The sequence below is a fragment of the Carlito syrichta genome, unplaced genomic scaffold, assembly GCF_000164805.1.
Source record: "Carlito syrichta isolate Samal-C Ts95f unplaced genomic scaffold, Tarsius_syrichta-2.0.1 Scaffold303678, whole genome shotgun sequence".
Taxonomy (NCBI): Eukaryota; Metazoa; Chordata; class Mammalia; order Primates; family Tarsiidae; genus Carlito; species Carlito syrichta.
In genome coordinates, this window is record NW_007247774.1 from 542,775 (window position 1) to 557,638 (window position 14,864).

A 14,864-nucleotide genomic window follows, 5' to 3' on the forward strand; every position below is an offset into this window, starting at 1 on the left:
GGGTTTGAGACCAGCCTGGGCAACTTGGCGAGACCTCATCTCTACAGTAAATTTTTAAAAATTGGTGGCACGTGCCTGTAGTTTCAGCTACTTGGAAGGCTGAGGTGGAAGGACCACCTGAACCCAGGCTGGAGTGCACACCACTGCACTCCAGCCTGGGCGACAGAGTGAGACTCCAATTAAAAAAAAAAAAGTTAACTAACCATGGTTACCTTTGCAGGGAGGTGGGATTTCAGGTGATCCTTGCGTTTTCATTTATGATTTTGTTTAAATTTTCCTAATTTCTTTTGGTATGAGACACATCACTTTTACAACACAAAATCAAGCTATGGACAAAGCAGCACTGAGCACCCACATCTTGCTGAGCAGCATGCTTATATCATAGGAGAACGTCACCTGCCCTCTGGTATGGGAGGCTTGAGCCCCGCTGCACCATCACCACCCTGCTCGCCTCCCCATCCTGTCTCCCCTTGCACCACACAAAATGGCGAGTCCGCCGTTATCTGCACAGCTGCCGCTTGCTGCTGCCTCTCACACTGCAGGGTGAGCTCTTTGGAGGCAGCTGCCCTGCACTGCTTGTCCTGTGCTGGTGGTGCCTCGCGTGGTGCTGGGCACGGGCCCTGTGATGAGCATGTTTCATGCCCAGCCTCTCCCGTGAGCCGAGCGAATTGTTTCCTTGGCCCACATATGCTCCTGATCTCCGAAATAACTATTGCACACTTCCTTGCCTTTCCGTTTCCAGTCTGTCCTCCCCCATCCTGACCCTCAGAACTCCCCACTTTACTGAGAAGATAGAAACCACAGAAGACAATTTCCTCAAGCTCTTACCACCAACCTACTGACTCATGGCATCCGGCCCAGACACCTGCTTTCCCACCTTCCCTTTGGATGAACTGTCCTTGTTCCTGGGGAAGACAGTCTCTCCACTTGTGCAGCGGGCCCCCATCACACTCACCTACTGAAGCATGTGGCTCCAGCAATTCTCCTCTTATCTTCTTCCCCTTCCCCTTTCTGAATGCTTCCCATCACCATACAGATATACTGTTAAATCCAGCAGTCCTTAGTTAAATTAAGGCTAGGCAAACCTCGTGAGCTAACATCCCCCTATGGGCAAATGTCCCACAAAGATTCTTCCCCAGCTAAGGGTAAGATGCACAAGGATGTTCACAGCAGCAGTACTTCTGGTGGGAGAGGGTTGGAGGCAACTCAGGGGTCCATCAGAGGCAGGTTGGGGAGACAAAGTATGAGTATGCACACCTGGGAGAACCATGTGGTGGGTTAGATGTACACACAGCAGCAGGGAAGGCTATTAACAATGAAGTGCTTCCTTTGATTAAGGGGCAGACTTTTCAGGCTGGGTGTGGAAAAGCAAGACCCAACTATACGCTACCTACAGAAAGGATACTCTTGACACAAAGACACAGAAAAGGGGTGGGAAAAGGATAAGAAAGGTGGAAATTTCATAATGATGACAAGACAGGCCAGGCACGGTGGATTATGCCTGTAATCCCAGCATGTTAGTAGGCAGAGGCGAGAGGTTTGCCTGAGCCCAGAAGTTCGAGACCAGCCTGGGCAACTTGGCGAGACCTCATCTCTACAATAAATCAAAAAAATTGGCCGGGCAGGGTGATGTGCGCCTGTGGTTCCAGTTCTTTGGAAGGCTGAGGTGGAAGGATCGCCTGAGCCCAGCAGGTCAAGGCTGCTGTGGCCGTGAGCGGGCCACTGCACTCCAGCCTGGGCAACAGTGAGACTCTGACTCAAAGAAGATGAAGACAGAATAATCTGAAATATACAGCATCTAGTACCACAGCTTTAAAATACCTGAAGCAAAATATTCAGAACTAAAGTAAGAAACAGGTAAGCTACAATCATAGCTGAAGATTTTAGTGTTCTTTTCCAATAAATAGTACAAGTAAAGATATAAAAGATTTGGAAAATACTATCAACTAATCTGAGCTAACTGGTATTTATAGGATACCGTACAACAACTGTAGAATAACCATTCTTCTCAAGAGCACATCCTGTGGTTACCAAGATATACCAGATGCCAGAACACAAAACAAACTTGGATCACGATGGAATTAAGTTATTAAAAATGAGGTTTTTAGAAAACCTCAGGTATTTGAAAATTAAACAATACACTTCTAACTAGCCCATAGGTAAGAGAAAAAAATCAAAAGGTAACTTTTGAAATATTTTTGAATTGAATGACAGCAAAAAGAAATTATCAAAATTTGCTGGATGTGGGTAAAGCTGACCTTAGAGGAAAATTTATTGCCTTAAAATTCCTTCATTTAAAAAAGAATGTTAAAAAAAAAAGAGTGTAGGCCGGGCTCCGTGGCTCAGCCTGTAATCCCGTGCCTTTGGGAGGCTGAGGTGAGTGGATTGCCTGAGCCTGCGGGTTCAAGACCCGCCTGGGCAGCGAGACCTCATCTCTACAATAAACCAAAAAATCAGCCGGGCATGGTAGCGCATGCCTGTAGTTCCAGCTACTTGGAAGGCTGAGGCGGAAGGATCACCGGAGCCCAGCAGGTCGAGGCTGCGGTGGCCGGGAGCGGCCACTGCACTCCAGTCTGGGCGACAGAGTGAGACTCCAACTCAAAAAAAAAAAAAAAAAACCAAAAGAAAAAAAAAGAGTGTAAAACCAATGGCATAAGCTTCTAGAGCTAAGCTTTTCTGAATTTAAAGAAAGCAGAGCAAATTAAATTCAAAGTAAGTAGAAGGAAGGACATAATAAAAATAAGGGTATAAATCATAATAAAAATAAGAGTGTAAATCAGTGAGAAAGAAAACAGACAAACACAGAGAAAAACTGATCATCATCAAGGAATGCAATTGGGAAATCATAGACTAGTAAGACATAGCTCCAGCACATGTATCTGACAAAGGACTCATTTCCAAAATATAAATTAAACTTCGATAAATCAATAATAATAAGACTAAAAACTCAATTTTTAAAAACAGGCAAGAGACTAGGATACTTCACAAAAGAAGATATATAAATGGTCACCAACTTACACAGGAAGAGGTGCTTGTCAGCAGTAATCATCAAAGAAAAGCAAATGATCCAACGCCAAACACCAATCATCTATCATTTCAAAAAGACCGTCAATATCAAATGTTGGTAAGGGTGTGGAGCAACTGGAATGCTCATATATTATTGGTGGTGGTGTAAAATGGCACAAACCACTTTGGAAAACTGCTTGGAAGTTTCTTATAAAGTTAAAACACACATCAACGTTATGATCTATTTACCAAGGACCAATGAAGACATATGTCCACAAAAAGACCTGTACAAGAATATTCACTGTAGCTTTGTTTATAATCCAAAATGGGAGACTACCCAAACAATCAGTGGCAGCATGGAACTGTGGCACATTTACATAATAGAATACTAGTCTCCATAAAAAAAAAAAAGGGACGACTGATATATGGAACAACACAGACACATCTCAAATATACTATGCTAAGCAAAAAAGCCAAATGTAAAAGAGTTTATACTGTATGATTCCATTTATACAAAGTTCTAGTACAGGCAGCACTAATGCACTGTGAAAGAAAGCAGTACAGAGGATGGTGGTTACAAGGGTGTATACAGTTGTCAAAACTCACTGAGCTGAACATTTAACAGTGCATTTTGGTGTATGTAAATTATACCTCAATTAACAAAAATAAAACATACTGGATTAGACTTCTGCTTCCAGTCTTGATGGGATAGTGAGCGTCAGACTTACTTTCCCAGTGCTAATAACTTTAAAACTGGAAGAAATATGCGAGGCAAGCATTTTCAGGCTTTGGATGACAGCACAGAGCTGTGATCTTTGAGAGCAAGGAAACAGAAGTGAGCCCCACATTCACTCTGGACATCTGCCTGGAGACACTTTCCAGACCATGGCACAGGGAGGTGGGACACAAGCCAGGGAGCGGTAGTTTGCTGAACTGACAAGGCAAAGATCAGAGTTTGGGGCTGCTGAGGCAGGTGGAATTTTCAGAGCAGAGTCCTGGGAATGAAGGAGCTGCATGGAAGGGTGGTCGCAGAAGTCTAAGTGGGTGCCTTGGCCAAGAGCTATGCTTCACATGGTCAGAATGAGATTCTGTGAGGCTGAGACGAGAGCTGGGCAGGGAGAAGAGGTGGATAGGGAGACAGAAACCTGAAACGACATAGCAGAATTCATGCAGTAATGGGAAGAATTGGAGTATTGGCTCAGCCAGAATGAAGATACCTCCCTAAGCCCTTCAGGCATTCCGCTAAAACCCCAGAAAAGCTATGTTTTAGGAGTTAGAACCATGTGGTCAAGTAAGGGTATGCTCTAGACCTAAGGACAAAGTCAAAACAAATATACTCTAACAAAGCCTAAAATAAAATCTGTGAAGATTAAGTGGATCTATCAGTAATTTAACTGCCTGCCAAACTAAAAATCAACAGCATTTATATTATGACAACATAATCCAGATTCCTTACAATATACCTTTCATTTCATAATGTCCAACATATTGGCAAGACCTCATCTCTACGATAAATCAAAAATTAGCCGGGCATGGTAGCACGCGCCTATAGTTCCAGCTACTTTGGAAGGCTGAGGCGGAGGGATCACCGGAGCCCAGCAGGTTGAGGCTGCAGTGGCTGGGAGCAGCCACTGCAATCCAGTCTGGGTGACAGAGTGAGACTCCAACTCAAAAAAAAAAGAAAAAAAAATTAAAAATACACAAGAAGCCACAGGAAAATGTGACCATAATAAAGGAGTGAGAATTATTAGATTTGTATTATTAGAATTATTAGAAAGACATTTTAAAACAATTATCAGAATATTGAAAGAATTAAAGGATAGAAAAGAGCTAACAGATGGGAATCTTAGCAGAAAAATAAAACTATATATATAAAAAAAACCAAATGACACTTCTAAAGCTGAACAAAACAATACTTAAAATTAAAAATTAGGTCGGGCTCGGTGGCTAAGCCTGTAATCTTAGCACTTTGGGAAGCTGAGGTGAGTGGATTGCCTGAGCCCGTGGGTTCAAGACCAGCCCAGGCAACTTGGCAAGACTTCGTCTCTGCAATAAATAAAAAAATTAGCTGGGCATGGTAGCGCACGCCTGTAGTTCCAATTATTTGGAAGGCTGAGGCAGAAGGATTGTCGGAGCCCAAAATGTTGACACTGGAGTGGCTGTGAGTGTGCCACTGCACTCTAGCCTGGATGACAGAGTGAGACTCCAACTCAAAAAAAAATAAATAAATAAAAAATTCACTTGATGGGTTTAAAAGAAGATTGGACATTACAGAAGAACTTAAAGATCAACAGGAATTATCTGAACTGAAAACCAAGAGAAAACCTACTGACAAAACTATGCACAGAGTCTCAATGACAGTATCAAGAAGCCGACTGCATATGTAATTAAAATACCAGAATTAGAGGAAAGAGAAACTGAGAAATTTAAAAAAATATACATTTGAAGAAGCAATGACCAATGTTTCCACAAATTTGTCAAAAAATATCAATCTACAGATCCAAGAAACTCAGTGAATTCCACAGGCAGTGAAGAGGGGGTCAGCAATAAGAAAGATAGCTGACTTCTCAGGAGAAATGAGGACGATCAAAAGACAGTGGCATAATACCTTTAAATTACTGAGGGAAAAAAGCTGCTAACTTGGAATTCTTTATCCAGTGATAATATCCTTCAAAAAGGAGAATGAAGTAAAGGTATTTTCAGATAAAAGAATGCTAGAGAATCTGTCACCAGCAGAACTCTACTACAATAAATGCTAAAGGAAGCACTTCAGGATAAAGGGAATTATATCAAATGGAAATCCAGATCTGCAGAAAAACAACAGAAAGGCCACAGAAATATTTTGAACTGAATACATATGAAGAGATAACAGATCAAAATTTGGTAGATATAGCTAAATCAGAACTTAGGGGGAAATTTAAAGCATTAAATGCCTATTTTCGAAAAGAAGAAAAGTTTTAAATAAATAATATAAGGCTCCACCTTGAGAAACTACAACAGAAGAGTAGAATACACACAGGGCAAGCAGAAAGATGGAAACAGGAAAAGATAAGAGTATAAATCAATGAAATTGAAAATTAAAAAATAAGAGAAAATATCTGGCAAGGTGCGGTGGCTCACATCTATAATCCCAGCACTTTGGGAAGCTGAGAGGATTGCCTGAGCCCATGGGTTTGAGAGCAGCCTGGGCAACTTGCGAGACTTTGTCTCTACAATAAATAAAAAAATTAGCCAGGTGTGGCAGCATGCGCCTATATTACCAGATACTTGGAAGGCTGAGGCAGAAGGATTGCCTGAGCCCAAGCAGGTCGAGGCTGCGGTGGCCATGAGCAGTGTGCCACTGCACTCCAGCCTAGGTGACAGAGTGAGACTCCAACTCAAAACATAAAAAATAAAGAGAGAGAACATCAATGAAACCAAAAGATGGTTCTTTGAACACATCAACAAAACTGATACAACTCTAGCAAGAACAGACAAAAAAGAGAAAAGACACAAATTACCTACATTGGGAATGAAACAGGAGAAATAAGTACAGATGCTCCAGATGTTAAAAGGATAAAGGGAATTATTATGAATAAGTCTTTACACACAAATTAAGCAATGTATACAAATGAATCAATTCCTCAAAAAATCACAAACTACCCAAATCTGCCCAAGATGAAAAAGGTAGACTGAGTAGTCCCAATTAATAGTCCTCATGAACACAGGTACAAAATATAAGCAAGTTGAATCCTTCAATAAATAAAGAGAGTAATATGGCCAGATGTGGTGGCTCATACCTGTTATCCCAGCACTTTGGGAGGCTGGGATGGGAGGACTTCCTGAGCCCAAGAGTTTGAGACCAGCCTGAGCAACATGGCGAGACCTCGTCTCTACAAAATAAATTTTAAAATTAGCTGGGTATAGTGGCAGGCACCTGTAGTCCCAGCTACCTGGAAGGTTGAGGTGGAAGGATTGCCTGAGCTCAGCAGGTCGAGGCTGGGGTAGCTGTGATCGTGCTACTGTACTCCAGCCTGGGTGACAGTGAGATTCCAACTCAATACATAAGTAAAAAAAAGAGAAATAAATAGTAAAAAGAGTAAATAAATCACACCAAGTGAGGTTTTCCAGGAATGTGAGGCTGATTCAATATTTGTAAATAAATCAACATAATCCACCATATAAACGAAAAAGAAAAAAAACACATGATCATATCACTAGATGCAGAAAAAGTGGTTGACAAAATTCAACTCATTTGTGAAAAAAAACAAAACAAAACTCAGTAAACTGAGGTGGAAGGGAATTTCCTCACCTTGATAAAGGCCATCTACCAAAAATCTCTGGCTAACATCATTCTTAATGGTGAAAGCCTGAATGTTTTCCCCACAAGAAACAAGGTCAACATACAAAAATCAATCACATTTATAAAGACCAGCAATGTACAATTAGAATCAACATTTAGGCAAAGGCATCTTCTGAATCACAGTGGTGATAAGACCAAAGATCTTTGCTCCTGTCTCTCTGATCCATTCTGAGGCTAAATTGGGAGAGGGCAAGAATGACAGAGGCTTTCTGTGTTACCTGGAAGCTGATGGACAGTCAGAACCCGAAGGTTCTAGGTGTGGGCTTTGCCACTAGGCAGGTGGGAAATGTGGCCAAATCAACAGTGATGATTGGTCAGGAAGGAGACAAAGTTGTGATCAGAACTCAGCACATTCAAGAACATGGAGATTAGTTTTCATCTGGGAGAAGCGTTTGATGAAGCCCCTGCAGAAGAAACTATAAGTCTCTTGTTAGACTGGACAGAGACAAACTCATTCATATACAGAAGCTGGGGGGGGAGGTAGTGAAGAAACAGATTTTGTAGGAGAAATTAAGGATGGCAAAGTGATCAAGACTCTTGGTCATGTGGTTGCCGTTTGCCACCGAAAGATGACATTTAAAAAGTCCTTGATCTGGGGTTGGAGAAACTCTTCAGTTCTTCTGTTTACTCAAGTCTCAGTGAAATCCTGCTATTACAGCATCACTGAATACCAATTAGAAAGTTATCCTTAGTGTGGAGGTGGAAAATGGTGATTTAAAAACTTGTTATGCCAAGTAACTAGCCTAATTTTGTTCTGCAAATGTATCGTTTTATAATTTACATACAATTTAAAATCACTTTTTAAAATAAAGAAGTAAATACATTTAATAATTCCCTTTGGAATGGAAATCAATAAAAACTTTAACACAAACAACAACAAAAAAATCCAAAATTTAAAAAAATACTATTTAAAATAACTTGCTGTACAAATGAAATACTTGGATATAAATCTAGCAAAACATACACATCATCTGTATGTCAAAAACTACAAAATGCCAGTGAAAGAAATCACAAAATATTTAAATATGGGAAGAGACAGAGCATGTTCATGGATTGGAAGACTCTCAATTATCTCCAAAATGATCTACAAATTTAGCTTAATTCCTATCAAAATCTCAGCAAGAGTTTTTTTGTTCATATAGACAGTGTATTCTAAAATTTATACAGAAAGACAGAGAAACTAGAATAGTTAAAACAATTTTGCAGACCAGTCGCGGTGGTTCTCGCCTATAATCCCAGCACTTTGGGAGGCCAAGGTGAGAGGATTGCCTGAGCCCACGGGTTTGAGACCAGCCCAGGCAACTTGGTGAGACCCCTATCTCTACAATAAATAAAAAATTTAGCCTGGTGTGGTAGTGTGTGCCTGTAGTTCCAGAAACTTGGAAGGCTGAGGTGGAAGGAATGCCTGAGCCCAGCAGGTCGAGGCTGTGGTGACCAGGAGTGTGCCGCTGCCCTCCAGCCTGGGTGACAGAGTGAGACTCCTACTCAAAAAAAACAAAAAACAAAAAACGAAACAAACAATAAAAAACCGATCTTGCAAAAGAAGAAGAATATTGTTAAATACAAAAGCAAACACAGACTGGAAGAAAATATTTATGAAACACATATCTCACAAAGGATATCCGGAATACATGAAGAAGTCTCAAAACTCAGCAGCAAGAAAACAAAGAACCAGATTATATAAGGGAAAAAGGCTTCATCAAACACTTCACTATAGAGGACACATGGATGGTAAATAAGCCCAAAAAAGATGCTTGACATCGTTTTCCATTAGGGAAATATGAATTAAAACCACAACAAAACACTACTACGTACCTGTTAGCATTGCTTGCACAGCAAATACTGACAATGTCCAGAGCTGGTAGCGAGGCAGAGCAACTGAAACCGTTACACTGTGCTAGTGGGAATGAAGAGTGCTATCACCACTCTGGAAATCAGCTTGGTGGTTTCTTATAAACACACACTTGCCATAAGGGCCAGCAGTCCTACTCCTGCTTATTTACCCAAATGAAATGAAACCTGTTATTTTCACACAATAACTTTTAGGCAAATGCTTAGATCAACTTTATTCATAATTGCCCATAATTGGACAAAACCCAAATGTCCTCCAACCAGTGAGTGGATAGACTGTGGTACACCCACACAGCAGACACCACACAGCAGCAACATGCATGCAACTCAAATGCAGGAATTAAGTGAAAGAATCCAGACTCGAAAGTCTAAATAATGTATGACGCCATTTATAGGACATTCTGGAAAACATAAATGTATAGAAAATTTCAGGAAAGGAGAACAGATCAGTGGCTTCTTGGGGGACAAGGAAGGGGATGACTACCAAGAGGCAGCACGAGAGGATTTTTTTGTGGTGATGAAATTGTTTCATATCTTAGCCAGCTGTGGTGGTGTGCACCTGTGGTCCTAGCTACTCAGGAGGCTGAGGTGGGAGGATCGCTTGAGCCTAGGAGTTCGAGGTTACAGTGAGCTATGATCTCATGACTGCATTATGATCCGAGCAACAGAGCAAGATCCTGTCTCAAAAGAAGGCGTTAATCAAATGAACGCTAGCATCACCATGCAACAGGCAGGACAGTCAAAGAAAACGACAGAAGCATGGTTGAGTGAACATCATACTACACATCACTACCGTAATTCAATTCAACTTTGCAAAGTGATACATAGATAAAACTCTTAAAATGTATATACATTTTGTGGCATATATATATATGTGTGTATATATATATGTGTATATATAAACAAAACAAAACTACAACTATCTATATGTGTGTACACAGACATATATATAGTTGTTGTTTTTTTTTTTTTTTTTAGTGAGGATCTCACTCTGTTGTCCAGGCTGGTGGTCAGTGGCACAATCATTGATCATGGCACCTCCGCCTCCCGAGTAGCTGGGACTACAGGTGCACACCACCACACTCAACGACTTTTTATATTTTTTGTAGAGACAAGTTTTTGCTATGTTGTCCAGGCTAGTCTGAGACTCCTAGGCTCAAGCAATCCGCCTGTCTCAGCCTCCCAGAGTACTGGGATTACAGGAGTGAGCCACTGTGTCCAGCAAAATTGTTCTATAGCTGATTGTGGCCATGGGTATATGACTATGTATTTGTCAAAATTAATAGAGCTGGACACCCACATGTGAACTTTAATTTAAATTAGAAAAAATTAAAGTAAGCTAAAAAAATCTGAATATTTACCTATGTGGAGGAGAGAGAAGGAGAAATAAAAGGGATAAAATAAATAAGAGAGAGGCTTTAAACAGGTCCAGGCTGATGATGCCCATGAACTAAAGAATATGATTAACTTCATTCTTTCTCTTGAGGGCCCCAAATCAAAATACACAAAAATTTCAAATTTGCTATTTTCTTCTAACAACAAAACTCTCTACCCTATTTTCCCCTAAACCTTTTCCTCATCTTCTTTAATGCCCCATTTTCATCTCCTCTCCTCCTATTTCCCCTTGAACTTATTCCACTCCCAGCAATCTGCTCTTAGAAGGATCACCAATGAGCTCCATTTGGCTAATCCAGTGATCAGTATAGTACTTTTGATTCCAAAGTCATACAAGGGCAATACAAGACTGAAAATCATATACCCATCTCACTTTTGTGTGTGTGTATGTGTGTGTGTAGGAGTCTCACGCTGTTGACCAGACTGGAGTACAGGGGCATGCTCACAGCCACCACAGCCTTGACTTGCTGGGCTCAGGCGATCCTTCCACCTCAGCCTTCCAAGTAGCTGGAATCACAGGTGTGAGCTACCACGCCCAGCTATTTTTTTTATTTATCGTAGAGACAAGGTCTCTTCACATTGCCCAGGCTGGTCTCGAATCTGACCCATCTCATTTTTGAACATACATGCAAAACCCTAAACCAAATGTTAGTGAACTGAATCCAACTGAACTTTTTAAAAAGTACATAATGATAAGAAGATTTTATTTGGAAGAACATAAAGAGGGAAAATCTTATGAAAATCTTGACAAAGAAAAGTCATTTGAAGCCAGGTGCAGTGGCTCACACCTGTAATCCCAGCACTTTAGGAGGTAAAGGCAAGAGGATTACCTGAGCTCAGGGGTTTGAGACCAGCCTGAGCAACATGGAGAGACCTCGTCTCCACAATAAATAAAAAAAATTAGCCAGATGTGGTGGCGCATGCCTGTGGTTCCAGCTACTTAGAAGGCTGAGACGGAAGGATCCCAGCAAGTCCAGGAAGTCAAGGCTGCAGTGGCCGTGAGCGTGCTCCTGCACTCCAGTCTGGGCAACAGAGTGAGACTCCAACTCAAAAAAAGAAAGAAAGAAAAGTCATTTGATAAGCTTCCACATCTATTTATAATTAACAACAAAATAATCTCAGCAAACTAGGAATCAAAGGGAACTTCCTTAAATTCAGGAAGCTGATACTTGCAAATCACACATTTATGGAAAAATTTATAGAAAGTATTAGATTTAATGGCAAACGCTGAGACACATTCTCTTTAAGATTTGGGACAAGACAATGTTGGCTGCAAGCTCCACTAATCAATGTCCTGCCAATGCTCTAAGGAAATTTAGAAAAACAAATAGTGTAAGAACTGGGAAGTAAAGGATAAAATTAACATTATTTTAGATAACATGGTCCCTACAGGGACCAAAAGAATCAATAGACATGAGAGTTCAGCATGGTTGCCAGATACAAGACTAATTAATACAAAAATCAATAGCAATTCTCTACACCAATAATAACCATCTAGAAAACATAATTAAAAATACCAAGATAAACACTCATAATAGCAATAAAACTTAAAAGTATCTTTAAGTAGGAACCCAATTCCAAAGAACTGCTATATAGAAAGATAATCTGATTAAATGAGACATCCCATCTTAGGGCCATATAATATTATAAAGTTGTCATTTCTCCCCAAAGTAATCTGTAAGTAAATTCAATGTACTTCCAATAAAAAATCTATTTGGGGTTTTTTTAGACCCTTGTTAAACCTACTCAAAAATGTATGTGGAGAAATAAAAAATTCATACGAACCTAAAAAGGAAAAGTAATGAGGGCATTTTTTCTATCAGATACATATTGCACAGTCATTGTAAGAAAAATTGTGTGGTTGTGACAAGAACAGACAAACACACCAACAAATAGGTCGGGGAGCTCAAAAGAGGCTGAGGTATAGCAGGGAGTTTCATAAAACACGTGGGAAAAGGTCAGATTGTTTAGTAGATGGTGTTAGGAAAACTTATCACCATATAAAGATAACATCTAGATTTCTTCCTTTCCTGCGAAAGCAGTTCTAGATGAATTAAAGATACAAACATAGACGGTAAGCTGTAGAGTTAAAATAAAATACAAAAGAGCCTCTTGTTAACCTAAGGTTGTGGAAAGATTTCTTAAAACTTCAAAAACTCTCAGATACATATCGCACTGACACGCAAACTCGTGAAGCATTCCCTATTAAAAAAAAAATTCAAAATTTCAAACCACAAAGGAAAAATATTGATGAATTTGATTACCTCAGAATTGAGGATTTTTGTTCAACAAAGGGCAGAGTTAGAGACACTAAGTGAAATGAAAGAAGACAAATGCAGTGTTTACGAATGACAAAAGAGGAATGTCTAGAACAGATAGTCATCAGAAAAGGAAACCAGAAAGATGGACAAATATATGAAAGATGGCTCAATCTCAATGGCTGACAGAAAATTAGGATGAGATTGTAACAGCTGCTAGATTGGTAAGAAATAATAATCATGAAAAAAGAAGTCTGATAATGCCAAGTTCTGGAGCAGATGAAAATCCTTGGTAGTTGTGAAGCACTCAGTGAAACTGGTATGACCACTGTGGAAACCTACTTGTATTTTTCATACTGGTGATGTATGAACTGTATAAAATTAACATTTTGTATAAAATTAACACTGGGCCTAAGGTCCAACAATCTTCTCCTAGGTACACATGATGATCTCAAGTGCCTGGAAGATATATACAAGAATAGTCATTGAAGCCTCTTTATAGTAACAGCTTGAATCAACCAAATGTCCACCAATAGCAGAGCAGATAAATATATCGAGTGGTATGTACCTGATGAAATATTATACTGCAGTGAAAAATGAATGAACTGTAACAACACACAGCAATATGGATGGTTCTTAAAACATTTCGTTGAATGAAAAACCAGTTTTAGGAAACTAGTATAATTCCATTTTAAAATAAAATCCAAAGTAAAAAATAACTGATGGCTGGGTGCGGTGGCTCACACCTATAATCCCAGCACTCTGGGAGGCTGAGGTGAGAGGACTGCCTGAGCCCACGGGTTTGAGAACAGCCTGGACAACTTGGTGAGACCTCATCTCTACAATAAATTAAAAAATTAGCCAGGTGTATGGTGCATGCCTATAGTTCTAGCTACTTGGAAGGTTGAGGCAGAAGGATCACCTGAGTCCAGCAGGTTGAGTCGGTGGTGGCCATAAGCGTGCCACTGCACTCCAGCCTGGGCAACACAGTAAGACTTCAACTCAAAACAAAAAACAAAACCTGGCTATATATTTGTGGGGATCCATAAGAGATAAAATCATAAATAAAAACAAAAATCAAGGAATGACAGGGACAGGTTAAGAGAGGATGTGTTCACTGGTATCCATTATATCATTCTTTGTAACTCACATATTAAATATATATTTACTACAGAGTAACTGAAATGTCTACAGTTTCATTTCCCAAAAGAGCAAGAGAAAAATGAGAGAGAGGGGTGAGGTGGGGAGTGAACACTCACCTCTGGTCTGGATTAAACACTGGATGCTTGGGAAACAAGAAGAGGACAGCAATCCCAAGAGAAATGGTCAAAAACGATGAAAAGGCAATTTATAGATGAGGAAACCAAAAAAGCTAATAGGTGCACATAGAGACGTACAAAATCCTTCCTTTGAAAGAGGCGCATGAGAACAATGAGAAATGATGTGACACTCATCACACTTGCAAACTCTGAAAGCTATTTACAATGTCAAGCCTTGGTTGAGGATGTGGGCTATCTTCTCCCCTGCCTGCTTGTCACGTGCACTTGGATGTCGGTGAGGTGACCGAGGAAACATGTCCCACCGAGCTCCTGAGCGTCCCCCAAATTTGTTCTACCCACAGGCTTCCTAGTCCAGCTGATGGCAATTCCACCCTGCTGAGTGCTCAGTCCAAAACGTGGGCATCTGCCCTCCTGGCCAAACTCAACTCACGTGCAAATCCTGCCAGCTTGACTTTCAACATACCTCCTGTAACCCCTTTTTTCACCTCTGCTGGCCCCACCCAAGCCCAGGGCTCCAGCATCTCTCCTCCTGGTCTCCCTGCTTCTGCCTGGACCCCTGCCAGTCTGTTCTTCAACGAGCACCAGAGAGAGCTGTTGGAGATGTGCCACGTACTCCTCTGCTCAACGACCTCCCCCAAGCTCTGATAATAAAAATTGAAGTCCGCCGGACTCGTGGCTCAGCCTGCAATCCCGCGCTTTGGGAGGCCGAGGTGAGTGGATTGCCTGAGCCCG

General features: G+C 40.7%; 1 protein-coding gene and 1 pseudogene across 3 annotated transcripts in view; one reads left to right on the forward strand and one right to left on the reverse strand.

Annotated features, from left to right (window-relative positions):
* The window catches only part of KCNIP3 (potassium voltage-gated channel interacting protein 3), a 90,437-nt gene that overhangs the window by 9,552 nt on the left and 66,021 nt on the right, over positions 1-14,864 (reverse strand). The window lies entirely within an intron of this gene.
* Positions 7,544-14,864, forward strand: part of LOC103261407 — a 19,799-nt pseudogene continuing 12,478 nt past the window's right edge.